The sequence below is a fragment of the Hyperolius riggenbachi genome, chromosome 2 (assembly GCF_040937935.1).
Source record: "Hyperolius riggenbachi isolate aHypRig1 chromosome 2, aHypRig1.pri, whole genome shotgun sequence".
In the NCBI taxonomy this organism is placed as follows: Eukaryota; Metazoa; Chordata; class Amphibia; order Anura; family Hyperoliidae; genus Hyperolius; species Hyperolius riggenbachi.
In genome coordinates, this window is record NC_090647.1 from 139,940,246 (window position 1) to 139,968,096 (window position 27,851).

General features: G+C 44.2%; 2 protein-coding genes and 1 pseudogene across 6 annotated transcripts in view; all 3 read left to right on the forward strand.

Annotated features, from left to right (window-relative positions):
* Nucleotides 1-10,995, forward strand: part of LOC137545841 (retinol dehydrogenase 7-like) — a 95,751-nt gene extending 84,756 nt beyond the window's left edge. The window contains exon 7 of the mRNA XM_068267534.1: nt 10,702-10,995. The gene's annotated coding sequence lies outside the window, so the exon portion shown is untranslated. The remainder of the gene's footprint in view (nt 1-10,701) is intronic.
* LOC137545840 (retinol dehydrogenase 7-like) overlaps nt 1-10,995 on the forward strand; it is a 63,890-nt gene extending 52,895 nt beyond the window's left edge. For all 5 annotated transcript variants that reach the window (XM_068267525.1, XM_068267528.1, XM_068267530.1 and 2 more), the window contains exon 6: nt 10,702-10,995. The gene's annotated coding sequence lies outside the window, so the exon portion shown is untranslated. The remainder of the gene's footprint in view (nt 1-10,701) is intronic.
* On the forward strand, nt 1-27,851 carry LOC137547479 (retinol dehydrogenase 16-like; annotated as a pseudogene).

The window sequence follows — 27,851 nt, forward strand, 5'->3', positions numbered from 1 at the left end:
ATGGATTTTGTGGTGGACCTACCCTCCTCTGGAGGTAAAACGGTAATTTGGGTCATTATTGACCGTTTTAGTAAGATGGCACATTTTGTACCTCTCTGTGGACTACCCTCAGCTCAGGAATTGGCTTAACTATTCATTACACACGTATTTTGCCTACTTGGAATTCCTGAGAATATAGTGTCAGACAGGGGGGTTCAATTTATTTCATGTTTCTGGCGTACTTTCAGCAGTCTCTTGGGTATCAAGCTGTCCTTTTCATCTGGGTTTCACCCTGGAACCAATGGTCAGACCCAGAGAACTAATCAATCACTAGAGTAGTATCTCCGCTGTTTTGTGTCAGACTTTCAAGAATTATGGGTAGAGTATCTACCATTTGCTGAGTTTGCGTTTAATAACCTATCTAACTCATCTACCAAATTGTCACCTTTTTGGATAGTAACTGGTCAAAATCCTAAATTTAATTTCTTCCCATCCTCTCCTTCCCCTCTCCCAACATTGGAGGAGTGGAGCACTCACATTCAACAGATTTAGCCTCAGGTTCAGCAGAATTTGCAGAATGCCGTTTCTCACCAGAAATTATATGCCGCTGCGCGACGTTCACCTGAGTTTAAATTTTCCCCGGTAGACCTTGTGTGGGTTTCTACCCGTAATATTCCCCTACGCCAACCATCTGTGAAGTTGGGTCCTAGGTTTATTGGTCCCTACCCCATTCAGGAGAAAATTAATGATATGGTGTATAGGGTGACACTACCCCAGTCTATCAAGGGAATTAATTATTTTCATGTCTCTCTTTTGAAACCAGCTGCCAACACCATTTCACCTTCGGCTCCTCCTCCTCCTGTTGAGGTGGATGGTGAACCCAAATATGAAATTGAGAGAATTCTAGACTCTAGAAAAGTTTGTGGTTCTTTACAGTATTTGGTGGATTGGAAGGGATATGGCCCTGAAGAAAGATGCTGGGTTCCTGCACGGGAAATTTATGCCGATGAATTAATTCAGGAATTCCATTGTCAACATCCTGGTAAGCCAGGTGGGGAGTGTCCGGAGTCCAGCCCTCGAGGGGGGGAGTAATGTAACAAACTTACCTGGTGTGGTCTCTGCAAGCTGCTCTGATAGTTTGAAGCAGCTGGAGAAAGCTTCCTCTATAATCAAAGGCATCCCCGGCTCCCCTGTAGACGTAAATCATATTGTGTAGACGCACAATATATATGTACTCTATTTAGTCAGTCTTGCTTTTTGTAATTATCCTCTATAATAAAACCCTAATGTCTCTGCGTTCCGTGTCCGTGTGTGTGTCCCACATGCGCTCTGCGAGCGATGGTGGCCTGGCGCGGGCAGGCATGTGCGGGTGGGCAGGCACGTCGTGCATGTGCGCGGCGGGCGCGCATGCGGCGGAAATGTGCGTGTGCGGCGGGCGCATGCGCAGTGACAGACCTAGCCCGTTTTTAAACGGGCTTAGGTCCACTAGTATCATATATTATCGTAATAGTTTGCAGTAACCTCTTATTGTATATTTATCTGTGTACCGACCTCTTGCCTGCCTCTTGACCTCGCTCTTGTCTTGTCCTTCTGTACCACTGCCATCTGATACACGTGTTCGACTCGGCCTGTCCCTGACTTCGTTATTGCCTGATCCTTACAATATGATTCACATCTGACTTATGTGTATGACACTACCTGTTTATTGACTACGGTATTGCCTTGCTACTCTGTACCTCGATACCTCTGATTTTGTGTACGACTACGGCCTGATCCTGACTACGCTTTACGTACTACTGTTTGTGTTACCTCATCACGTATCAGCGTGATAATACAATGGCAAATCTAATAAAGTGCATACTATTGGAAAACTCTACACACCATGAATACTCAGTGATCACTGTTATGGCATTTCATCGTAATAATAAACATAATATTCAAAATTTGGCAATAAAAAAGAAATTCCCCTTTTTCCTCAATTAAGATGCTCCATTTTAAAGTATACCGGTAACTCTAAGCACTATGCAGCCTTGTTCACCCTGATATACAAATTTCTGCCATTTTTGTCATTAGATTAGGAAAATGTATCCTAAAAGAGAAATGTAGCCCCTAATATGTCAGTTTGCTATAGTAATTAATTCAGAATAAGTAAAGATTCATCTGTTATTTTTTTAACCAGTGGCCAACTTAGGAGTGCATCTTAAATGAAGAGTTCACCATTCTGTAACCTCCTTCATCACTGATATAACAATCAGTTTATATTGATCTTCATGTTAAAGAGTACCTAAAATTATAAATTACAGTTTGCTTTAAACATAATAAGTTGCCAAGATATATAAAATCACACATAATAACGTGTGCTTTTCTCGCCCCCAGGGTACGTATTCCACATATGGTCTTGATAATCCCGCTTCAGTGTGAAATTGGGCCCTGACATTTTTCTTCCTTTCTAAACCATAGGTGCAAAGGATTCTGGGGGATTGAGGTCATAACCAACCTGCTGCAGTTCCACACTGCCCTTGCTCATGCGAAGCAGGAATACTTTACCAAGCTCATCGGCGCTCAAGCTTCCAACCCCCGGCGTCTTTTTGCCACTTTCAACTCCCTAATTAAAGCCACCCCCACCGTTTCCTCCCTCTCTGCCACAGATTTAGTCATCCACTTCATCAACAAAATTGTCTCCATCCGCCAGGAAATATCCAATCTTCTCTTCCCACCCCCTCTCAACCAGCTCCTCCTCCACCCTATCCTCCCCTCACATCCTTCACTCCTACTACCACCGAGGAAGTCAACGACCTACTGCAGACTTCCCATACCACTACTTCCCCCCCTTGACCCCATCTCTTCTGATTTACTAGAGCCTTACTTCACGGAATTGGCCCCAGTCCTCAGTACCCTGTTTAACCTCTGAAGGTAAATACTCCATTCTCCTCCTCCTTGACCTTTCAGCAGCTTTTGACACAGTAGATCATCCCCTACTCCTCCAGTCCCTCCAGTCCATGGGCATTCACGATCTCGCCCTGTCCTGGCTTTCATCCTACCTCTCCTTCACGACCGCCTTCAATGAGTCCTCGTCCACCCCCAACCACCTCTCAGTGGGAGTCCCCCAAGGTTCGGTCCTTGGTCCCCTACTGTTCACCCTATACACATCCTCTATTGGCAAGGTTATCTCCTCCATGGGTTTTAACTATCATCTGTATGCAGATGATACCCAGGTCTACCTCCACACCCCTGACATATCCACCACTACCATGGACAAGGTCTCCTCCTGCCTATCAGCCATCTCCTCCTGGATGTCCGCTAGATTCCTGAAACTAAATCTAGACAAACCGGAATTTATGATCTGCCCACCCCGGCCATCCATGAACCTCCCAGATGTGCATGTCACTGTTAACCACACTACCATTTGCCCTACCTCTCAAGCCCGCTGTCTGGGTGTCACCCTGGACTCCGCACTCTCCTTCACTCCCCACATCCAAATCCTCACAAAGTCCTGCAACTTCCACCTTCGTAACATCTGTAAGATTCGCCCTTTCCTGACCTCTGCCACCACCAAACTCCTCATCCATGCCTTCATAATTTCCCGCCTTGACTACTGCAATGCCCTGCTGTCTGGTCTCCCTATGACCCAAACAGCCCCAATGCAGTCCATCATTAATGCGGCAGCAAGAATTATCCACTGCTCCCATCCCTCCTTGAATCCATCCACTGGCTTCCTATCCAGTCAGATTCAAGATACTGTGTCTGACCTACAAATCTGTCCACAAAACCTGTCCAACCTACATTTCCGATCTTTCTCAGAGGTACACACCTAGCCGCTTACTCCGCTCTTCCAATGAACTTCGCCTAACCGCCCCTCGCATCACCCAGTCCCATGCACGCCTCCAGGACTTCTCAAGAGCTGCTCCAACACTATGGAACTCCCTACCTCCACCCATTAGGGCAGCCCCCTCCTTCAACATCTTCAAGAAAGCCCTCAGAACTCACCTTTTCACTCTGGCCTACTACCCCTCACAAGTGCTCTAAACCCACAGCTGAACTCTGGTCCCCTACTTTTCATGTCCTTACCTCTCCCTCTAGATTGTAATCCTGTGGGCAGGGTCCTCCTTTTGTGTCCTACCTGATCATGCACCTCCATTACTGTGAACCTATGCTATGCATCTGAGTGAACCTAACTTGCCTAATCTCCATGCTCCCATCCAGTGACTGACTAAGCATTACCTTGTACTCATACTGTGCTGCATGATCTGGTCTTCCTTGTATTCCTGTATTGTCATTTTGCTGTATGTCACTCCTAAATATTGTCTGTAACCTAAACTAATGTCCAGCGCTGCGTAATATGTTGGCGCTTTATAAATACAATAAATAAATAATAAATAACTCCACCCCTCATGTTCATGTGATCTAATCTAGGCAGACAAACACACATTTGAAATAAGAATTATAGCAAACAGACAGGATAAGACAGGCTACAGCACTTCTCCTGTCCCTTCTCTCTTCTACACACTGTGAAAAGAGAAGTAATTTGATCCAGGCAGGCAGAGGGCAGGGGAGGGAGGGTCAGAGGAGGGAAACAGGCTGGAGGGGAGGACATATGCTTAGGGTGTACTTTAGAAATACGGAAGTGCTACTACAGATATAGATGCAAGTCTGTTCTATCCACTATGATGTAGCAGATGTAAAGTTTATATGTTCATCTAACTGTACACAGTTCATAGACTAAATATATGTATTGCCATTCAGACCTTTTTTTTGGCTGGTGGTGTTCTTTAAGTCCCATATGGTTGCAGCATATTTAACTCCCCTAAGACTCTGGTTTCTTGTTTTGAATCCTCCCCTGATTTATTACAACTTCTACACTCCAAATCATTTATTTAGCTTGTTAGTTGTTACTGTGAAACCTTGATTGTCTCCACTATGTGCCAGTGCACATGCACAGAGACACTATGGCCCTTATCCAGTTCACTTTATCTCCAAAGTTTCTCCTAGGAGATAATTTTTCATCTTCTGCTTAAAGTAACTTTTCAGCACACTGCAATTGAATAAGTACCAAAAAGTAGGTGAAATATTGTCAAACTTATTTTAACCACTTCCCGACCGCCCACTACACAGGGGCGGCAGGGAAGTGGAGCCCTTCAGGACCGGCTCACCCACAGAGGCGGCGGTCCATTTAAGGGCATGGGCGGAGCGATCGCGTCATCCGTGACGCGATCCTCCGCCGGCGCCTGTCACCGCTCGCTCGCCGCAACATCCCGCCGGCTATACGGAAGCGCCGGCGGGATGTTAACCCCGCGATCGCCGCATACAAAGTGTATAATACACTTTGTAATGTTTACAAAGTGTATTATGCAGGCTGCCTCCTGCCCTGGTGGTCCCAGTGTCCGAGGGACCACCAGGGCAGGCTGCTGCCACCCTAGTCTGCACCCAAGCACACTGATTTCTCCCCCCCCCTGCCCCAGATCGCCCACAGCACCCATCAGACCCCCCCCCTGCCCACCCCCCAGACCCCTGTTTGCACCCAATCACCCCCCTAATCACCCATCAATCACTCCCTGTCACTATCTGTCAACGCTATTTTTTTTTATCCCCCCCCCCCCCCCCTGCTCCCTGCCCCCTCCTGATCACCCCCCACCCCTCAGATTCTCCCCAGACCACCCCCCCAGACCACCCCCCCTGTTTACTGTATGCATCTATCCCCCTGATCACCTGTCAATCACCTGTCAATCACCCGTCAATCACCCGTCAATCACCCGTCAATCACCCCCTGTCACTGCCACCCATCAATCAGCCCCTAACCTGCCCCTTGCGGGCAATCTGATCACCCCCCCACACCAATAGATCGCCCACAGATCCGACATCAGATCACCTCCCAAATCCATTGTTTACATCTATTCTCTCCTCTAAACACCCACTAATTACCCATCAATCACCCCCTATCACCACCTGTCACTGTTACCTATCAGATCAGATCCTAATCTGCCCCTTGCGGGCACCCAATCACCCGCCTACACGCTCAGATTGCCCTCAGACCCCCCCTTATCAATTCGCCAGTGCATTAATTACATCTGTTCTTCCCTGTAATAACCCACTGATCACCTGTCAATCACCTGCCAATCACCTGCCAATCACCTATCACCCATCAATCACCCCCTGTCACCCCCTGTCACTGCCACCCATCAATCAGCCCCTAACCTGCCCCTTGCGGGCAATCTGATCACCCACCCACACCATTAGATCGCCCGCAAATCCGCCGTCAGATTACCTCCCAAATGTATCGTTTACATCTGTTATCTTCTCTAAACACCCACTAATTACCCATCAATCACCCATCAATCACCCCCTATCACCACCTGTCACTTTTACCTATCAGATCAGACCCTAATCTGCCCCTTGCGGGCACCCAATCACCCGCCCACACGCTCAGATTGCCCTCTGACCCCCCCCTTATCAATTCGCCAGTGCATTAATTACATCTGTCCTTCCCTGTAATAACCCACTGATCACCTGTCAATCACCTGCCAATCACCTATCACCCATCAATCACCCCCTGTCACTGCCACCCAACAATCACCCGCTGTCACTGCCACCCATCAATCAGCCCCTAACCTGCCCCTTGCGGGCAAACTGATCACCCACCCACACCAATAGATCGCCCGCAGATCCGACATCAGATCACCACCCAAGCGCAGTGTTTCCATCTATTCTCTACCCTAAACACCCACTAATTACCCATCAATCACCCCCTGTCACTGCTACCTATCAGATTAGACCCCTATCTGCCCCTAGGGCACTCAATCACCCGCCCACACCCTCAGAATGCCCTCAGACCCCAGCCCTGATCACCTCGCCAGTGCATTGCTTGCATCTATTCCCCCCTCTAATCACACCTTGAGACACCCATCTGTCACCCCCTAGCACACCTACCCATCAGATCAGGCCCCAATTTGCCCCGTGTGGGCTCCTGATCACTCGGCCAAACCCTCAGATCCCCCTCAGACCCCCTTCCGATCACCTCCCCAGTGCATTGATTGCATCTATTTTCCCCTCTAACCACCCCCTGAGACACCCATCAATCACCTCCTGTCACCCCCCTAGCACTCCTATCCATCAGATCAGGCCCAATACAACCTGTCATCTAAAAGGCCACCCTGCTTATGACCGGTTCCACAAAATTCGCCCCCTCATAGACCACCTGTCATCAAAATTTGCAGATGCTTATACCCCTGAACAGTCATTTTGAGACATTTGGTTTCCAGACTACTCACGGTTTTGGGCCTGTAAAATGCCAGGGCGGTATAGGAACCCCACAAGTGACCCCATTTTAGAAAAAAAAGACACCCCAAGGTATTCTGTTAGGTGTATGACGAGTTCATAGAAGATTTTATTTTTTGTCAAAAGTTAGCGGAAATTAATTTTTATTGGTTTTTTTTCACAAAGTGTCATTTTTCACTAACTTGTGACAAAAAATAAAATCTTCTATGAACTCGCCATACACCTAACGGAATACCTTGGGGTGTCTTCTTTCTAAAATGGGGTCACTTGTGGGGTTCCTATACTGCCCTGGCATTTTAGGGGCCCTAAACCGCGAGGAGTAGTCTAGAAAACAAATGCTTCAAAATGACCTGTGAATAGGACGTTGGGCCCCTTAGCGCACCTAGGCTGCAAAAAAGTGTCACACGTGGTACCGCCGTACTCAGGAAAAGTAGTATAATGTGTTTTGGGGTGTATTTTTACACATACCCATGCTGGGTGGGAGAAATTTCTATGTAAATGGACAATTGTGTGTAAAAAAATCAAACAATTGTCATTTACAGAGATATTTCTCCCACTTAGCATGGGTATGTGTAAAAATACACCCCAAAACGCATTATACTACTTCTCCTGAGTACAGCGGTACCACATGTGTGGCACTTTTTTACACCCTAAGTACGCTAAGGGGCCCAAAGTCCAATGAGTACCTTTAGGATTTCACAGGTCATTTTGCGACATTTGGTTTCAAGACTACTCCTCACGGTTTAGGGCCCCTAAAATGCCAGGGCAGTATAGGAACCCCACAAATGACCCCATTCTAGAAAGAAGACACCCAAAGGTATTCCGTACGGAGTATGGTGAGTTCATAGAAGATTTTATTTTTTGTCACAAGTTAGCGGAAAATGACACTTTGTGAAAAAAAACTATTAAAATCAATTTCCGCTAACTTGTGACAAAAAAATAAAAACTTCTCTGAACTCACCATACTCCTAACGGAATACCTTGGGGTGTCTTCTTTCTAAAATGGGGTCATTAGTGGGGTTCCTATACTGCCCTGGCATTTTAGGGGCCCTAAACCGTGAGGAGTAGTCTTGAAACAAAAATGACCTGTGAAATCCTAAAGGTACTCATTGGACTTTATGCCCCTTAGTGCAGTTAGGGTGCAAAAAAGTGCCACACATGTGGTATCGCCGTACTCGGGAGAAGTAGTACAATGTGTTTTGGGGTGTATTTTTACACATACCCATGCTGGGTGGGAGAAATACCTCTGTAAATGACAATCTTTTGATTTTTTTACACACAATTGTCCATTTACAGAGGTATTTCTCCCACCCAGCATGGGTATGTGTAAAAATACACCTCAAAACACATTGTACTACTTCTCCGGAGTATGGCGATACCACATGCGTGGCACTTTTTTGCACCCTAACTGCGCTAAAGGGCCCAAAGTCCAATGAGTACCTTTAGGATTTCACAGGTCATTTTGAGAAATTTCGTTTCAAGACTACGCCTCACGGTTTAGGGCCCCTAAAATGCCAGGGCAGTATAGGAACCCCACAAATGACCCCATTTTAGAAAGAAGACACCCCAAGGTATTCCGTTAGGAGTATGGTGAGTTCATAGAAGATTTTATTTTTTGTCAAAAGTTAGCGGAAATTGATTTTAATTGTGTTTTTTCACAAAGTGTCATTTTCCGCTAACTTGTGACAAAAAATAAAATCTTCTATGAACTCGCCATACTACTAACGGAATACCTTGGGGTGTCTTCTTTCTAAAATGGGGTCATTTGTGGGGTTCCTATACTGCCCTGGCATTTTAGGGGCCCTAAACCGTGAGGAGTAGTCTTGAAACGAAATTTCTCAAAATGACCTGTGAAATCCTAAAGGTACTCATTGGACTTTGGGCCCTTTAGCGCAGTTAGGGTGCAAAAAAGTGCCACACATGTGGTATCGCCGTACTCAGGAGAAGTAGTATAATGTGTTTTGTGGTGTATTTTTACACATACCCATGCTGAGTGGGAGAAATATCTCTGTAAATGGACAATTGTGTGTAAAAAAAATTAACAAATTGTCATTTACAGAGATATTTCTCCCACCCAGCATGGGTATGTGTAAAAATACACCCCAAAACACATTATACTACTTCTCCTGAGTACGGCAATACCACATGTGTGGCACTTTTTTGCAGCCTAACTGTGCTAAGGGGTCCAAAGTCCAATGAGCACCTTTAGGCTTTACAGGGGTGCTTACAATTTAGCACCCCCCAAAATGTCAGGACAGTAAACACACCCCACAAATGATCCCATTTTGGAAAGTAGACCCTTCAAAGTATTCAGAGAGGGGCATGGTGAGTCCGTGGCAGATTTCATTTTTTTTTGTCGCAAGTTAGAAGAAATGGAAACTTTTTTTTTTCTTTTTTTTTCTCACAAAGTGTCATTTTCCGCTTACTTGTGACAAAAAATAATATCTTCTATGAACTCACTATGCCTCTCAGTGAATACTTTGGGATGTCTTCTTTCCAAAATGGGGTCATTTGGGGGGTATTTATACTATCCTGGAATTCTAGCCCCTCATGAAACATGACAGGGGGTCAGAAAAGTCAGAGATGCTTGAAAATGGGAAAATTCACTTTTTGCACCATAGTTTGTAAACGCTATAACTTTTACCCAAACCAATAAATATACACTGAATGGGTTTTTTTTTATCAAAAACATGTTTGTCCACATTTTTCGCGCTGCATGTATACAGAAATTTTACTTTATTTGAAAAATGTCAGCACAGAAAGTTAAAAAAATCATTTTTTTGCCAAAATTCATGTCTTTTTTGATGAATATAATAAAAAGTAAAAATCGCAGGAGCAATCAAATAGCCCCAAAAGAAAGCTGTATTAGTGACAAGAAAAGGAGCCAAAATTCATTTAGGTGGTAGGTTGTATGAGCGAGCAATAAACCGTGAAAGCTGCAGTGGTCTGAATGGAAAAAAAGTGGCCGGTCCTTAAGGGGTAGAAAGCCCTAGGTCTTTAAGTGGTTAATGTCTTGCTTGGTAGTGGCTGAAAAGGCATTTTCTTGATTAGGTGTGAAAGAACACAGCAATATTACTGTTACTATTGTCAGCAGTGTGCCACGAGTTATGCTATTACTCAAGTAGTGCAAGTGTCACTATGGTAACACACATTACTAATGAGTGTTATCATAACAACAACACTTGCAGTACTCGAGTACCGGGGGTTGCATTAATAGCGTAACTCACGGTGCGCTGCTGGTGGTAGTAGCGGTAATACTACTGTGCACTGTCTGCGCACATCAATAAACCGCTGCTTCGTGCATCAACCCTTGTAATTCTAATATTGTCTTTGAATATCATATATAATGCAGGTTTGCTCCCTTTAAATCTTAAGTGTCTCATTGTATGAACATTGCAGTAAATAAATCACATGGCTCTGCCAATTTTTTTTTTCTTCTTCTTTTTACAGACACTTACCAATTAGAACCCACCAATGCATAAAGCCCGACCAGTACGGATAGACTCATCACCACGCTCTTAGGGTCGGGCTCAATTTTACATCCTGGTCTGCAAAAAAACAAACCTAAAACAGGAAAACAAAAAAACAACCAAAAGGAGAGAAGAAAAAAGAAAGAACTAAGAGAAGTAAATAAAATATATCCAATACCAAGAAGAGAAAAACTGAAAAAGAAAAAAACAAAATGAAAGGGGAAAAAAAAGCTCTGCCAAATTGTTTGACCTGTGGCTATAAATATTACCATCATTTTAGGTTTCCTCCTGTTATTTTTATACGCTCTAAGACCTTTGGACAAAAAAACCCCTGCTATACATCAGCAGACCTAATATTCCTTACATGATCAGTGCCTTTGTATAAGTTTGGGCCTGTTTGGCCCGGTTCACATTAGCATTAAACATTAATGGAAGCAGTAGAGATGTGCTGATCTTATCAATTGACGGTAATTGGCTTTTAAGTTTAAACCTCAATTCAAGGCAACCTTTCACATAGAACAACATTTTGTTTAGTTTAATTACGTATTTCCTAAAAAGCTTGAAATGTTTTTGCTGCAAGTCAAAAGCCACATTGACACACTAGATTAAAGTTGATAATGACCGCCTCGGCTGAGGATCAATTGTTCATCTTCTAATGTGTGTACAGTGCCCTGACCCTCCCCGATGCATTGCTGAGAGAACCGGCATTGCGGATCACTTCGGCCGATTGCTGCCTAACACCATTGTTTGCCCTCCTTACCATTTCCACTATTAATCCTGTTCTGACTGGTCGCTGGCCTAGAGACACATTCTAAAGCCACAAGTTAAGTCAACTCAATCGAGCAATAGGTAATATACAGTATACACCAAAATCACTGTACATATAGGCTAGAAAAAAAACATTCAATGTAACGATCGGTGTAACACAGAGAGGATCTGATTACCGGTAATCTGCAGTATCACCGAGAATGCAGATATATACCCGATTATTGATGATCTGCAGTATCACTGATAATCAGATATATCTCTAACCTCTGGACACCTGAGTAATGAGAGTGTTTGATGCAACAGTAATACTTTGAGGACTGCACCTGGAGCAGGTACAGAAGCAGTAAAGAGTACTGCACAAATACAAGTTCCTTCCGTTAGCCTGGACTCTCCCAAGAGAGGAGTCAGGCTGAGAGTGGGAAGGACAGAATGTGAGTGACACCAATGAGGGAGTGTCACTGACAGATCTGTGAACTATCTCTAACAGGGAGATAGTTCTCGAGGTCGGGCAGGCCAGGTCGTAAACATACAGACAGATAAAGTACAGAGACAGGAGGCAGATGCGGAGTCTAAGGCAAGCAGAGTTTGGCAACAGAGTATCAGAATGCCAAAGGTACAAAATCAGAGATCAGAAGAATGGTCAGGGAAGCAGAAGGTCATAACAAATAATCCACAATGCCTAAGCTAAGGTGTGAGTTCCTTAGTCGTCAACATCTAGGAAACTGATCTAGAATATAATACAGATAATAACAGATTTCCTAGACTAAGGTGTGAGATCCTTGGCCGTCAACACCTTGGAAACTGGTCTAATATAATACAGATAATAACAGATTTCCTAGACTAAGGTGTAAGATCCTTGGCCATCAACACCTTCGAAACTGGTCCAATAAACATAATAAAAAGTCTCTCAAGGTAAGGGCAGCGTCAAATGGGGTAACACCTGAACTATACACAACCATGAAATTGTATACCAATCACAAAGTCCTCTTCATGCACGTGCCAACGATACTAAATAGAAGATTAAAAATAAATGAGAATTGGCTCTTGGGTGCATGAAAAAGACAGACAATACTTTATTAACAACAATCACATAATATGCAACATTGTACAAAAACACTGAACCATGAACCCTAAAATCCCCCACTAGAACCCATAAAAAATCTTCCCTCCAAGTTTTTCCAACACCAAAGGGGCTGCAGTCCCCAGCATGACAAACTCAAGGATACCTGTGCTCTACAGGAAAGACAAGATGATTGTAGTTATTGCTGTTGGATGTATGTGGCTATGGTGACAGTAGCACGCAGATGATAAAGTTCATGGCAACCAGTGATGACTAATGAATGGCATGTAGTAGCCAATGATGTTACTATGCTGGTGATCAAATGGTAAAGTTCATATCAACCATGCAGAAAGGCACTGTATATCATATGAATGCAGGTGAATCAAGCCGATGGCTCATTTGAAGCAGAAAAACGGCAGCAGGCAATGGCAACCTCCATAAACCTCCATGAACAAATGATGAAGCAAGCTGTTAGCAGAGCAAAGCAGCTGATGGTATACATAGCACATGCATGAGAAGTCCCCCAATCGCAGGGCATATACTTTTTCAGATCAATGACAAGCAAAAGGAAATGTCAAGATGACAAATGACACAACCAGACAGTCCCCCAATCGCAGGGTATAGGTGCACTTTCAATGTGCTGGACGGAAATGCCACATAGTTACCAGTCCTTTTGTTGAAAGGTCCAAATGGCAATATAGTTGTAGACTTTAGGGTGCCACAGGTGCCAGGTGTAGCCGGCCATGCATGATCCAAGGAGCACAGGAATCCCAATGGTGTGGAAGCAGGAGCGCTGTCAGGAGAAGCCTGACATGTTTCGCCGCAACTAGCGGCTTTTTCAAAGGCAGACAGCGGTAGCGTGTGTATGGACGCCGTAATGGCGTCCATAAATACTGAGTGCGGCTGCGCAGCCCCGCCCGCCCACCCCCCAGCCCCGTCACCGCCTCACGCCCACCAAACAAGGTGTGGGCGGCAAACATCCAGAGCGCAGATGCGCTCCAACGACAGCCGTGCCGGATGTGCCCTAAGACACAAGGCAGGGGGCGTCAGAGGAGTGGCCGCCCATAGAGGATGACGGGGAGGAGGGAGCAGGCAAACACGAACAGCGCAGCCGCAACCAGCATAGGGGCATACATACAAAATACACAAAATAAATGTCAAATATGGAGACAATTTGAAAGCAAAAAACCCATAACCACCCCTTTTATTCCCGTGCCCGTATCTGGCCACATGCAGGGATGGTTATTAAATAGAAATAATATTAATGCTCAAAAATAGTAAACACTTAAACTCATAAGCATGGACATACGCGTCAACAGAAAACGGCATCCCAAAGAAATATATTGGGCACACCATGTCCGGGAACGCGGACATCCATACATCCAACTACATCAAAATGCACATATATATAGGAGGTGGAGAGAGACCGGCCCATAGAAAGAAATGTATAACCACTGTGGGGGTATAACCAAAAAAGGCCCACCATCAGTATATAAACTGGCCAGCATCAAGAAGGCTACAGCCAAAGGGGGATAAAAACCGAGAAAGTGGAACAGAACGGGATTGGAGGACCAGGGGTGTGGAAGACCCCCGTAGTTGGATCAAAAACCATGTGGGTGACATTGCAAACTGTAATTTTAAATCCCCAATCTCCAGACATGTACAATTGGAACATAGAGGAGATCCTAGTTTTATTAAATTTATAGGTTTGGATAGGATACACGCACATCCTCGAGGTGGGGATAGTGACAGAGCTCTCCTGCAGCTGGAATCCCGTTGGATTTTTAATCTCAACGCCACAGCACCAAAAGGCTTGAATGATAGCATTAACTATCAAGTGTTCTTGCCTAAATAGCTGCTATTGATGACTCACAATATCTCTAAACCCTGTATTGATAGTTTTTTGAGCCGGCCTCCCACCTTTGTCCGCTACCCCCCCCCCCTCCCTTTCTTCCTCCCCCTCCTTCCCTTCCTCTTCCCCGCCCCCCCTGCCCTTTTCCTCCCCCTCCTTTGTCTCCTCCACCCATTTCCCTTCTCCCTCCCTCCCCCCCCCCGCCCCCCCCCTTTTTCTCACCTTTTCCCACGTGCATTTTAAGGTACCAACTACGGGGGTCTTCCACACCCCTGGTCCTCCAATCCCGTTCTGTTCCACTTTCTCGGTTTTTATCCCCCTTTGGCTGTAGCCTTCTTGATGCTGGCCAATTTATATACTGATGGTGGGCCTTTTTTGGTTATACCCCCACAGTGGTTATACATTTCTTTCTATGGGCCGGTCTCTCTCCACCTCCTATATATATGTGCATTTTGATGTAGTTGGATGTATGGATGTCCGCGTTCGCGGACATGGTGTGCCCAATATATTTCTTTGGGATGCCGTTTTCTGTTGACGCGTATGTCCATGCTTATGAGTTTAAGTGTTTACTATTTTTGAGCATTAATATTATTTCTATTTAATAACCATCCCTGCATGTGGCCAGACACGGGCACGGGAATAAAAGGGGTGGTTATGGGTTTTTTGCTTTCAAATTGTCTCCATATTTGACATTTATTTTGTGTATTTTGTAGGTATGCTGGTTGCGGCTGCGCTGTTCTCGTTTTCCTGCTCCCTCCTCCCCGTCCTCCTCTATGGGCGGCCACTCCTTTGACGCCCCCTGCCTTGTGTCTTAGGGCACATCCGGCACGGCTGTCGTTGGAGCGCATTTGCGCTCCGGATGTTTGCCGCCTACACGCCCACACCTTGTTTGGTGGGCGTGAGGCGGTGACGGGGCTGGGGGGTGGGTGGGCGGGTCTGCGCAGCCGCACTCAATATTTATGGACGCCATTACAGCGTCCATACACACGCTACCGCTGTCTGCCTTTGAAAAAGCCGCTAGTTGCGGCGAAACATGTCAGGCTTCTCCTGACAGCTCTCCTCCTTCCACACCATCGGGATTCCTGTGCTCCTTGGATCATGCATGGCCGGTTACACCTGGCACCTGTGGCACCCTAAAGTCTACAACTATATTGCCATTTGGACCTTTCAACAAAAGGACTGGTAACTATGTGGCATTTCCGTCCAGCACATTGAAAGTGCACCTATACCCTGCGAATGGGGGACTGTCTGGTTGTGTCATTTGCCATCTTGACATTTCCTTTTGCTTGTCATTCATCTGAAAAAGTATATGCCCTGCGATTGGGGGACTTCTCGTGCATGTGCTATGTATACCATCAGCTGCTTTGCTCTGCTAACAGCCCGCTAACAGCTTGCTTCATCATTTGTTCATGGAGGTTTATGGAGGTTGCCACTGCCTGCTGCCGTTTTTCTGCTTCAAATGAGCCATCAGCTTGATTCACCTGCATTCATATGATATACTGGCCCATATGCAATTCATGTTTTCTCTTGAGTTTTCTCCTAGGTGAAAATTTTACAACTTGTCATAAAACGCCTTTTAAGGCTCCAGCAAGCAATAAAATACTCAAAATAAATTTGATAGTACCTTTTCACCAATTGTTGGGTACTTTTTCAATTGTAAAATGCTGAAAATTTAGTTTTCAGAGAAGATGAAAATTATCTCCTAGGAGATAACTCAGGTGAAACAATTAATTGCATATGGGCCACAGTGTCTTTCTGCATGGTTGATATGAACTTTACCATTTGATCACCAGCATAGTAACATCATTGGCTACTACATGCCATTCATTAGTCATCACTGGTTGCCATGAACTTTATCATCTGCGTGCTACTGTCACCATAGCCACATACATCCAACAGCAATAACTACAATCATCTTGTCTTTCCTGTAGAGCACAGGTATCCTTGAGTTTGTCATGCTGGGGACTGCAGCCCCTTTGGTGTTGGAAAAACTTGGAGAGAAGATTTTTTATGGGTTCTAGTGGGGGATTTTAGGGTTCATGGTTCAGTGTTTTTGTACAATTTTGCATATTATGTGATTGTTGTTAATAAAGTATTGTCTGTCTTTTTCATGCACCCAAGAGCCAATTCTCATTTATTTTTAATCTTCTATTTAGTATCGTTGGCACGTGCATGAAGAGGACTTTGTGATTGGTATACAATTTCATGGTTGTGTATAGTTCAGGTGTTACCCCATTTGACGCTGCCCTTACCTTGAGAGATTTTTTATTATGTTTATTAGACCAGTTTCGAAGGTGTTGATGGCCAAGGATCTCACACCTTAGTCTAGGAAATCTGTTATTATCTGTATTATATTCTAGATCAGTTTCCTAGATGTTGACGACTAAGGAACTCACACCTTAGCTTAGGCATTGTGGATTATTTGTTATGACCTTCTGCTTCCCTGACCATTCTTCTGATCTCTGATTTTGTACCTTTGTCATTCTGATACTCTGTTGCCAAACTCTGCTTGCCTTAGACTCCGCATCTGCCTCCTGTCTCTGTACTTTATCTGTCTGTATGTTTACGACCTGGCCTGCCCGACCTCGAGAACTATCTCCCTGTTAGAGAAAGTTCACAGATCTGTCAGTGACACTCCCTCATTGGTGTCACTCACGTTCTGTCCTTCCCATTCTCAGCCTGACTCCTCTCTTGGGAGAGTCCAGGCTAACGGAAGGAACTTGTATTTGTGCAGTACTTTTTACTGCTTCTGTACCTGCTCCAGGTGCAGTCCTCAAAGTATTACTGTTGCATCAAACACTCTCATTACTCAGGTGTCCAGAGGTTAGAGATATATCTGATTATCGGTGATACTGCAGATCATCAATAATCGGGTATATATCTGCATTCTCGGTGATACTGCAGATTACCGGTAATCAGATCCTCTCTGTGTTACACCGATCGTTACATTGAATGTTTTTTTTCTAGCCTATATGTACAGTGATTTTGGTGTATACTGTATATTACCTATTGCTCGATTGAGTTGACTTAACTTGTGGCTTTAGAACGTGTCTCTAGGCCAGCGACCAGTCAGAACAGGATTAATAGTGGAAGTGGTAAGGAGGGCAAACAATGGTGTAAGGCAGCAATCGGCCGAAGTGATCCGCAATGCCGGTTCTCTCAGCAATGCATCGGGGAGGGTCAGGGCACTGTACACACATTAGAAGATGAACAATTGATCCTCAGCCGAGGCGGTCATTATCAACTTTAATCTAGTGTGTCAATGTGGCTTTTGACTTGCAGCAAAAACATTTCAAGCTTTTTAGGAAATACGTAATTAAACTAAACAAAATGTTGTTCTATGTGAAAGGTTGCCTTGAATTGAGGTTTAAACTTAAAAGCCAATTACCGTCAATTGATAAGATCAGCACAACTGTACTGCTTCCATTAACCTGCTGGGCGGTCTGGACGAGCTCAGCTCGTCCAGTACCGCTGGAGCCTGCCGCTCAGGCCCTGCTGGGCCGATTTGGCTCAAATAAAAAGCAGCACACGCAGCCGGCACTTTGCCAGCCGCGTGTGCTGCCTGATCGCCGCCGCTCTGCGGCGATCCGCCGCGAGCAGCGGCGAAAGAGGGTCCCCCCAGCCGCCTGAGCCCAGCGTAGCCGGAACAAAAAGTTCCGGCCAGCGCTAAGGGCTGGATCGGAGGCGGCTGACGTCAGGACGTCGGCTGACGTCGATGACGTCACTCCGCTCGTCGCTATGGCGACGATGTAAGCAAAACAAGGAAGGCCGCTCATTGCGGCCTTCCTTGTTTATTCTGGGCGCCGGAGGCGATCGGAAGAACGCCTCCGGAGCGCCCTCTAGTGGGCTTTCATGCAGCCAACTTTCAGTTGGCTGCATGAAATAGTTTTTTTTTTATTAAAAAAAGACCCTCCCGCAGCCTGCCTGGCGATCTTAATAGAACGCCAGGCAGGTTAATGTTTAGAACAATAAAAAAAAATAATTGTTCACAATTCTGACTACTTTTTTTTACTGCACACCATTATTGCCCTGTGTGCAGCGTACCTGGATAAGGTGTTAATACTGATCTTCCCACTTTATCTCTGTACAAATTAATTCCTCCTTCTATCAGCGGTCAAAGTCCATTCTGTGTTTTTATTTCATAGGCAACTATATTCAGAACCTCACAAACGCAGCCAGTGTTTTCAGTAAAACTGCAGGACCCAGGTAAATATTATCATTTATAATATGCATTGTATTTTTGAATGCAAGTTTCTCTGTAATCCAGAAGCATAACTACAATTTAGGGGGCTCCCCCAATGTTCACACCCCTTCCCTTGCCTCCCTCCCATGTTCACACCCTTCCCTTGCCTCCCTCCCATGTTCGCACCCCTTCCCTTGCCTTCCTCCCATGTTCACACCCCTTCCCTTGCCTCCCCCCATGTTCACACCCCTTCCCTTGCCTCCTTCCCATGTTCACACCCCTTCCCTTGCCTCCCCTTGTCTCCCTTTACAGCCTGGGGGCCCATCTCACCTGATGGTGTTCTCATCTCTAGCAAGTGTAGCCACAAAAACACCTGATCTGAAGTATAGTGCCCTGTATTGGAGGAAGGGAAAGTTAGTAGTTTGGACTCCCCACAGCTCTGTGTCCCTCTGCGATTGCAGGGGCTGCTCCCCTCTAGTTACACACTGCTATAAATGTTTGTAAATCAAAAGAATGTTAGGAGAAAATTATGAAGTTGAAATTGTATGTACTGCATGTATGCTCTGAAATTTAAATTGTATTATTGCATTAATCATAATAGATTTTATATACTACCAGTAAAATGGTCCGCCCGTTAAAAAAAACGGGCGTTAGGTCATAGCCGCTCATTCTCAGCATGGCCTTTATTCTTTATAAAGACACATCCAGAAAAAGTTTTATAGAAAGAAGCTGGCCAGCTTCCCTGTTCATTGCATACTACTTTGGCAGTTGGACGATGCAACTGCCATTCACTTAATGCTTTTTAAAATAAAGAAAACCCTGAGAATCCCCCATGAGGAGATGGGCTAGTCGAAAAACTGTTGGCTCTGTCAGATTCCTGCTATCTACTGTAAGTTGCATCAATATGGGAAAAAGTAATTTATGGCTCATTTTACTCAGAAAGAAATATACTTCTTACTTGTATGTGTTTGCATGTGTTTTACATTTTTACGATATTCACGATAGTGGTCCTTTAAAACTTGTGTGTTTGGTGTCAGGAACATGCATTCCTTGCTGTTTTATTTGATCATAAAAAAGTTTGCCGAAAGTTTATTAAATTGCAATTGTGTAATGCAGGGCAGTTTCTAGGCTAAATTGCACCCAGGGCGAGTGTGTAAACGTTATGCCCCCTTCCCCCCTCGACTCGTGAACCCTTACTCTTCAGGGACAGTCGCACAGCCACAGACACAAGTCGATCTGCCTACTTACTAGTGACCAGCCGCTCATTCAGGAGGAAGCAGGGACCAGGAGAACACACAGGCGAAGAGAGCCCGGAAAGACGACTTCTCCATGGCGCTCACAGACAGCCTGCAGTACTGCTACAGGAGATCAGGGGTCATCCCACGGTGGTGACGCGATGATGACTTGACGTCTGACGCAGGCAGCAAAGGGGGAGTCAAGGAAGGTGATTGCGCTGGTAATCCTCTTTCTTCTTCCATTTGGCACTGTGCATCACCAGCTCCCTAGCGGTTATGTCCTTCTGCCTGCGCCCCCTTCTTCTACTTGCCTGTCTGCACCCAGGGCGGTCGCCCTGCCTGCACTGCCCAAGAAACGGCCCTGGTGTAATGTCAGCCATTTGTGCATACTGTCAGTGGTATCAACTTTAATCCATCCCTAATTTTAGTATAACCTGATGGCTGCTATAGGTTCTAAGGATGGTCAATTAGATGCAAATAGTCACAAGTAGATGCAGGATTGTGCACATTTTGAATACAAATTTATGCAGTTTGAAAATGAACCAATCAAATCCCTCTGGAGTGGAACACACTGTGCTGCATAGCATCGCCATCAGTGTTGAAGCCCCTCAGGAATATGATTGCATCATGTTGAGATGATATTGTCATTGTCCATAAAGATGCAACACAACAGACACAAGGGCCCTTTCACACTGAGCATGTTGCACTTATGACATCGCAACCTAAGTCATTTCTTCCACAAGCAGACGATTGTGGTGAATTCACTGCCTGTCAGCTTGCTTGTGCTCAGCATGGATGGTGGACAGGTGCTCCCACCCCCCGAATAACGTAATAGGCCTGTAGGTCTGACAAAGAGAAGGGCATTTTCCCAGTTTTAACAGAGCAGATATATGGGACTCCAGCATATGGAGTGTCAGTTCTCCCCTGCCCAGACCCAAAGATTATAATAAGGTGAAGTTTGGGGTCGGGAATCGCGGCTGCCACCCTTTTTCAAGCCACCCAGTTCAGAACTGACTGTCCAAAACAGTGGCCTGCTGCTGCACATCAGTTCTTTGAATATGCTTGTCTTTTTATATGAATAAAATGTGAACGACTCTTCAAGGTGGTGCGGATTTCTACATTCACTTTATTATAATAAGGTGAGGCAGCAAATGGATAGCATATGACTTATAATATTCTATTGTGAAGCCCTCTGGCCCCGGCACCTTACCTAATGGTGTAGTTAAAGTGGACCCAAATTAAAAATACAATATTTCAGAAATAAAATCTATTTTCTAAATTATAATAATAAATAGCAACCTTTTTTCAGCTGCATGATGACAAATATAAAATATTTTACATTTATTGGAGGAACCCCTCCCTTTTCATATTGCCGGGACAAAATCCGGCAAACTGGTGCAGTAGGTGGTGTCCGGCAATGGAGGAATTGCTAATTGCTGTCACCTGTATAACCCTAGTAATGAAAAGAGAAGGGTGAAAAGCATGCACTGAAATGCTCATAGGCTTGAAGGTGTGTTTATTTATCTTTGTATTTGTCAGAGTGGTGCAACTAAATATTTTGAATTAAAAAAAAAAGTTTGGTTTGGGTCCACTTTAAATATTGGTACTCGGATCTGGGGAAAAAAGGAGGCCACCTGAGGTGACATATGACATGATGAGATAAACATGTGTATGTACAGTGCAAAACATATTAATAACCAGGCTGTTTTCATTGTTGTATATTCTGCCTGAAATAATTAATTTCTAGGCATGGAAGTGACAGCTTCTATCTTGTCAGTACCTTGTTGGGAATATAGCAATCATCACTGATAAGCAAATTACAGCCATAAAAGTTTTCCTAGCAGAATACAACTTCTAAGAGCAAAAGGAGATTCAAAAGGACAATAGTTCATGTATTTTAACTCTGGAACACTTAATAGACTGCCACTGAGCAGAGACAAGAAAACAGTCAATCTACTTTGTAAATGTTTAAATATACAATGAAACCATGGAATTTGAAAAAAAAAAAGTCGTTTCTAGAAGTAAGATGTTAAATACAATTCTTCGTTTTAAGATTTTTTTTCGTGAGCTTATCTACATAATCTTGTTATAGTATTCAAAATATGTTGGCCCTCATGCTACATGAAAGTGGTAACCAAATCATATAATTATAACCAGAACATGACACAGATATTGAATGCGTGCGCACTTCAGAACAGATCATTACAGTTATGAACGATGTTTATGCATTCTTGTATTGATTTCAGTGACTGCTTATTGACAACTGCATTGGTAAAAGAATGCTTTTCTTGTAATCTGATACAAAAGTTTAACAAAATGTATTTTCAGTACAAAAAAAATACTCATTTACTCATCTGTAAAACAATACCCAGGATTTAATTTTACTTAAAAAAATGTTCCAGAGTGTTCCTTCTCCTGCTAGCTGTTTTGGGTGTAATTCTCCTGTACAGATGGTACAGACAGAGCCAGATACTGGAGAATCTGACAGATAAATATGTCTTCATCACTGGATGTGACTCTGGATTTGGAAAACTGCTGGCCAAGCAGCTGGACAGACGTGGAATAAAGGTTCTGGCGCCTTGTCTGACACAGATCGGGGCTGAGAACCTGAAAAAGGAGGCCACAAGTAGACTGCAGACAGTGATTCTAGATGTTTCTGATAGCCAAAGTGTGAATTCTGCTGCAGAGTGGGTGTCTAAGACTGTTGAAGACATTCATCTTGTCTTAAAGAAAACCTGTACTGAAAAAAGTTCTCCTGGGGGGTACTCACCTCAGTAGGGGGAAGCCTCTGGACCCTATCGAGGCTTCCTCCGTCCTCCTGTGTCCCACGGCAGTCTCGCCACAGCCCCTGGAACGCACAGGCGACAATTTGTCGCGCTGTGCAATATTTACCTTTCCAGGCTCCAACAGGGGTGCTGTTGCAGCTCTTCTGACAGAGATAGGCGGAAATAACCGATCTCCGTCGGATCCGCTCTACTGCGCAGGCGACTTGCTCCTGAGCTGGAGCCAAGAGGTAAATATTTACATTGCCGCCTCTCCGGGAGGATTGTTGCCGACACCATGGGACCGAGGAGGATGGAGGTAGCCTCAATAGGATCCGAAGGCTTCCCCCACCCGAGGTGAGTACCCCACAGGGAAGGTTTTTTTCATTACAGATTTTCTTTAAGCTGGGAGCACACTTGTTAGAATCACGTGTATTGCCTATGTGATTTTCAATAGCTGTTAGCCTCTTATTAACCATAGCGCCAGATCGCCTCTTTCTAGGCTCTTCAAAGTTATGCATGGTGGACTATCATGGCTATTGTCTACCTTTTTGCCAAGAACATAAACAAGCTCTTCTTCCATTCTGGCATAGCCAAGATCCTTTTATTCAAGAAAGCCTATCATTGATTCTATCCACTAATATTTTCATCAGTGCAGCCAGCAAGTAGAGCTCCAGACAATCCAGACTGAGAACTCGGAATACCAATTTATGGCTTGGTTTAAAGCGGTATTGTCACCATAAAAATCAAATTTCAACAGCAACTGGTCTGAGTATATTAAGTGATAAAGATGCTAATCCTGCATTCAAAACCTGCAAAACTTTTTCTGCTGTTATGGTTTGGAGTTATCACATACTTTAGGAGCACTGGCCCTAGTGCCAATGGTGCCAAAGAGGTAAATGCTGGGAGTTCTTTTTATCTATAATATATTCCTCCTCTTCCATTTATTTCCCTGCCTTGCTTCTTATCAGAAACTCCCTCTGATTACTTGTGTTTACAAGCAAGGCTGAGGTGACTCAGTGATTGGATGTGTAAATAAAAAAGACAGTGAGGTTGCTAGTATAAACCTCAGTGGGAGTGTCTGAAGACTTTGGGAGGAGGGCAGCTAATGAATACACAATGAGCAAGAGAAGGGAGGGGGGAAAACAAGACAGGGAGGATATGATGTCAGCATTAGCTTGGCAATATGGCCACTGCCTAGAATAGGATTTTCTACTTTTCCTTTGTAAAATTCACAGGATTCATTACGTGGATAGCACAATACATCTGTTATGTAAGTAGAAGTAGTATTTATCTACTTATATACTGTATGTGTTTTTTATTTCTAGGTTAGCATGGGTGTCGCTTGTTCTTTAACCATGCATACAAATTACCCCCTCTTTCCCTTCTGTAACAGAAAATATATCACATTCTAGCTTAACCTAGACAAAACTGAGCTCCTGATCTTTCCACCCCATGCTGCTGCACCCATCCCAGATTTCCACCTCACAATCGACAACACAACCACTCTCCCTACCTCCCAGGCCCGCTGCCTGGGTGTCACCTTGGACTCTGACCTCTCCTTCATCCCACACATCCAAAACATCACCAGAGCCTGCAATTTCCACCTCCGTAATATCTCCAAGATCCGCCCATTCTTAACCCCGGACACGACCAAACTGTTCATCCATGCCCTCGTCATCTCCCGCCTTGATTACTGTAACTCCCTCCTTTCTGGCCTCCCCCTGAAACGCACTGCCCCCCTTCAATCAGTGATGAACGCGGCAGCAAGACTCATCCATTCTTCGCACCGCTCTGCATCCACATCTCCCCTTTGTGAATCCCTGCACTGGCTCCCTATCCGTCTCAGGATAAGTTTCAAGATTCTATGCCTGGCGTATAAATCTGTGCACAAAACATGCCCTACCTACATCTCGGAGCTTGTTCACAAGTATACACCAGGTCGCCCCCTCCGTTCCTCCAACGACCTTCGCCTCACCACCCCGCGCATTTCACACTCCCATGCCCGCCTGCAGGATTTCTCAAGAGCTGCCCCTCTGGAATGCCCTTCCACCACCCATCAGACTTGCTCCCTCTTTCAACACATTCAAGCAAGCCCTCAAAACCCACCTCTTTATGATGGCCTACCCACCTCCTACCACACAGTAACTCTCTAAGGAATATTTAACAGCCCCCCCCCCCCTAGTGTTTCCACCCCTCCCTTTAGATTGTAAGCCTCTGGCAGGGTCCTCCACTCCCTAGTGTAATCTACAGGATCATGTGCTCCTGTCCTATGACAGCCTGTACTTGTATTACTGGGCCTACCTAACCAGCCCATATTGCATGATCATGTATTTTGTACAATTTGTATGCATAACTTTGTTCTATGTGTATAACCCTATGTATGTCATCCTTGTATCATTGTATATATTGTATCATTGTATATATTGTATGTGTATGCTCATTGTGTATTTGAATCCCATGAGTGGGGTGTGCACTTTTTTGCAGGTAAGCACTTATCTGTTTTTAAGTAGCGCTGTTCATTTCTTTGCTATGTTTGATTGATTTATTTCTGGTCAGCTGCTCCCACTTAATAGTTTTCCTTTGGTGTATATGCAGAGCCTCTGTTTGGGTTCAAGGTGCGTTTGCAGTTTCTGGGGGGGCTCAGCGCATCTCTGAGCTGAGGCCATTCAGAGGCGGCCTGGTGATGCGCTGATCCCACTTTTTTTGCGCAATTCTCAATTTTACTGGTAGCGCGCCCAGGCTATGCATATGCATAGGTAGAATTTAGTTAGTGTTAGGTCCCCTCCCATGGAGGAAAGACTTCTTCGACAGTGGGAGGGACAAGTACCTAACAAATTGCAAATTGTTAGCGGAAACTAACATCCTCCAAGTGGTAGACAGGTCATGTGTATGCTCATTGTGTATTTGAATCCCATGAGTGGGGTGTGCACATTTTTGCAGGTAAGCACTCATCTGTTTTTAAGTAGCGCTGTTCATTTCTTTGCTATGTTTGATTGTATATATTGTCCAGCGCTGCGTAATATGTTGGCGCTTTATAAATACAATAAATAATAATAAAATAATAATAGCCATTTACTGCAATTCATACCATTTTCACATTTCTAACCGGCGGTGGAAGAGCGTTGCAGTGTGATGATCGCATTGCACTGCAACACTAAAAAATAGCCTTCAGAGATTACTGCCGCAATGCGTGGCAATCTCCCTTCTGGCTTCAAGCCAAGCAGGAAAATGTTTCTAGTGCTCACTTCCTGTGGCCGGAATTAGAATTGAACAGAACTGTATTGAAAAAACACGCTTCCGCGCATGCTCGCTGCAACTTGAATGCCGAAAATGTTTCACTCCTGATATAAAATGCCCCATAGACTTACATTGCTTTAGCGTTACCATGCGGCAACACACAAGTGTGCAAGGGGCCTTAAGAGTTGGTGCTGAGTTTTGACTTTACAAAACCCACAAAGCTTTATAAACAAGGCAACTATGCTTGAACATTTCATAAGCAAGTGGCTTTTAATTATGGTAGCACATATTTTAAAACTATAATGGCTGAAAACTGAGATTTTTTTTTCAATTTTTTCCCTATTTTTCCTGTTAAAATGCATTTAGAATAAATAATTCTTAGCATAATGTACCACTCAAAGAAAGCCTAAATGGTGGCAAAAGAAAACAAGGTATAAATCTTTTTGTTGTGATTAGCAGTGATACATTTATTGGCAAGTGAAATGGAATAGTGCTGAAAAGTGAAAATTGCTCTGGTCCTAAAGAGGAAAAAACCCTCAGTTGTTAACTTGTTAATCATATACTGAAATTATAATGTATTTTTAGGACTCTGGGGATTGGTGAATAACGCTGGTATTGCAGTGCCCGCTGCTCCAAATGGTTGGCTGAAATAGGAGGCTTATTTGAAAATTTTAAATGTGAACTTGCTGGGATTGATTGATGTGACTCTGACTCTGCTGCCCCTTATCAGAAGAGCCCGAGGACGGATTGTTAATGTTTCCAGTATCCTTGGCCGGATTGCTTTACTGCCGGGTGGTTACTGCGTCTCTAAGTTTGGTGTGGAAACATTTTCTGATTCCCTAAGGTAATCTGACATTCTGCATGCATGTTATCTCTTATTTCTTTTTTACACAATACTGAGAGAGGCTATAATAATTATTCAACAAAGTATGGCTATTGTTATTATTTACCTGTTGACTACATGGTCCTACATGGGCCAATCGTTTGAATATTTGTGATGTTATATTACCAATATTCTAGTATTCTACTATTGGCTTCCATTACCTATACCTAACACTAACACCCCCCCCCCCCCATGCCTAACACCAACCCTCCCACTTACGCCCAACACAAACACCCCAGCTAACACTAACCTGTGCAGCCAAGTGCCACAGCCAAGAGCAGTAACCATACTCGGCCATACATATCGCAGACACCACTACAGCTAATCCACTATACCTCTCTCTAACAAAATCCCCATATATTGGGGCACTAGATTAATGTACTGTGAACCATTTTGCTCCTTTTTCTATGTGAAATATGATAGCACCCAATTTAATCACTCAGCATGCCATAGCCACAAATTTACATTACATCTGTCGCGGCATCTAATTTTGCGATCGGTCCAGGTACCCAAATTGACTGTCTTTCCTCTCGGAAACCCTGCCTATACTGTCTACTATAATTATTGTGTAATGAGTCTTCTCCGTCTTTTTTGTAATAGCTCTTGCCTCACATGTTGGCCCACATCGCTATCCCCAAATGTTTTATTATTTTATTGACACTTTCAGTCAAACTAAGATTACCGGAACTTTATTTTATTAATAATTGTAACTCAAGGAAATGCTGTTCTTGATTTTTTTTGGGTGCATGCTGATCTACAATTACCTTTTAACAAAATAGATCATGTATTTTGCAGTGTCTTCTACAGAAAGGTTTTAGGTTTCTTTCAGTGCACTGTATAACACTCTAATGCTTCTCTATAATCTTTCATATACAGTATATTATGCAGATTTCAAATACTGTTAGTGGTAATGCATGATATTTATTCTTTGTGGGTATGTTTTTGTTTTTTTATTTTATTTTATTTTTTTATTTCTAGAACTGTTGGATTTTGGTATCAAAGTTTCTATACGGTAATTGAACCTGGAGGTTTCAATACTAGCATTGCCAATCACACGTTGTCAACTAAGATTATGGAAGACACATGGGAGCCTTTACCTGCTGAGACTAAAAACAGCTACGGGCAGCAGTACCTTAAGAAATTATGA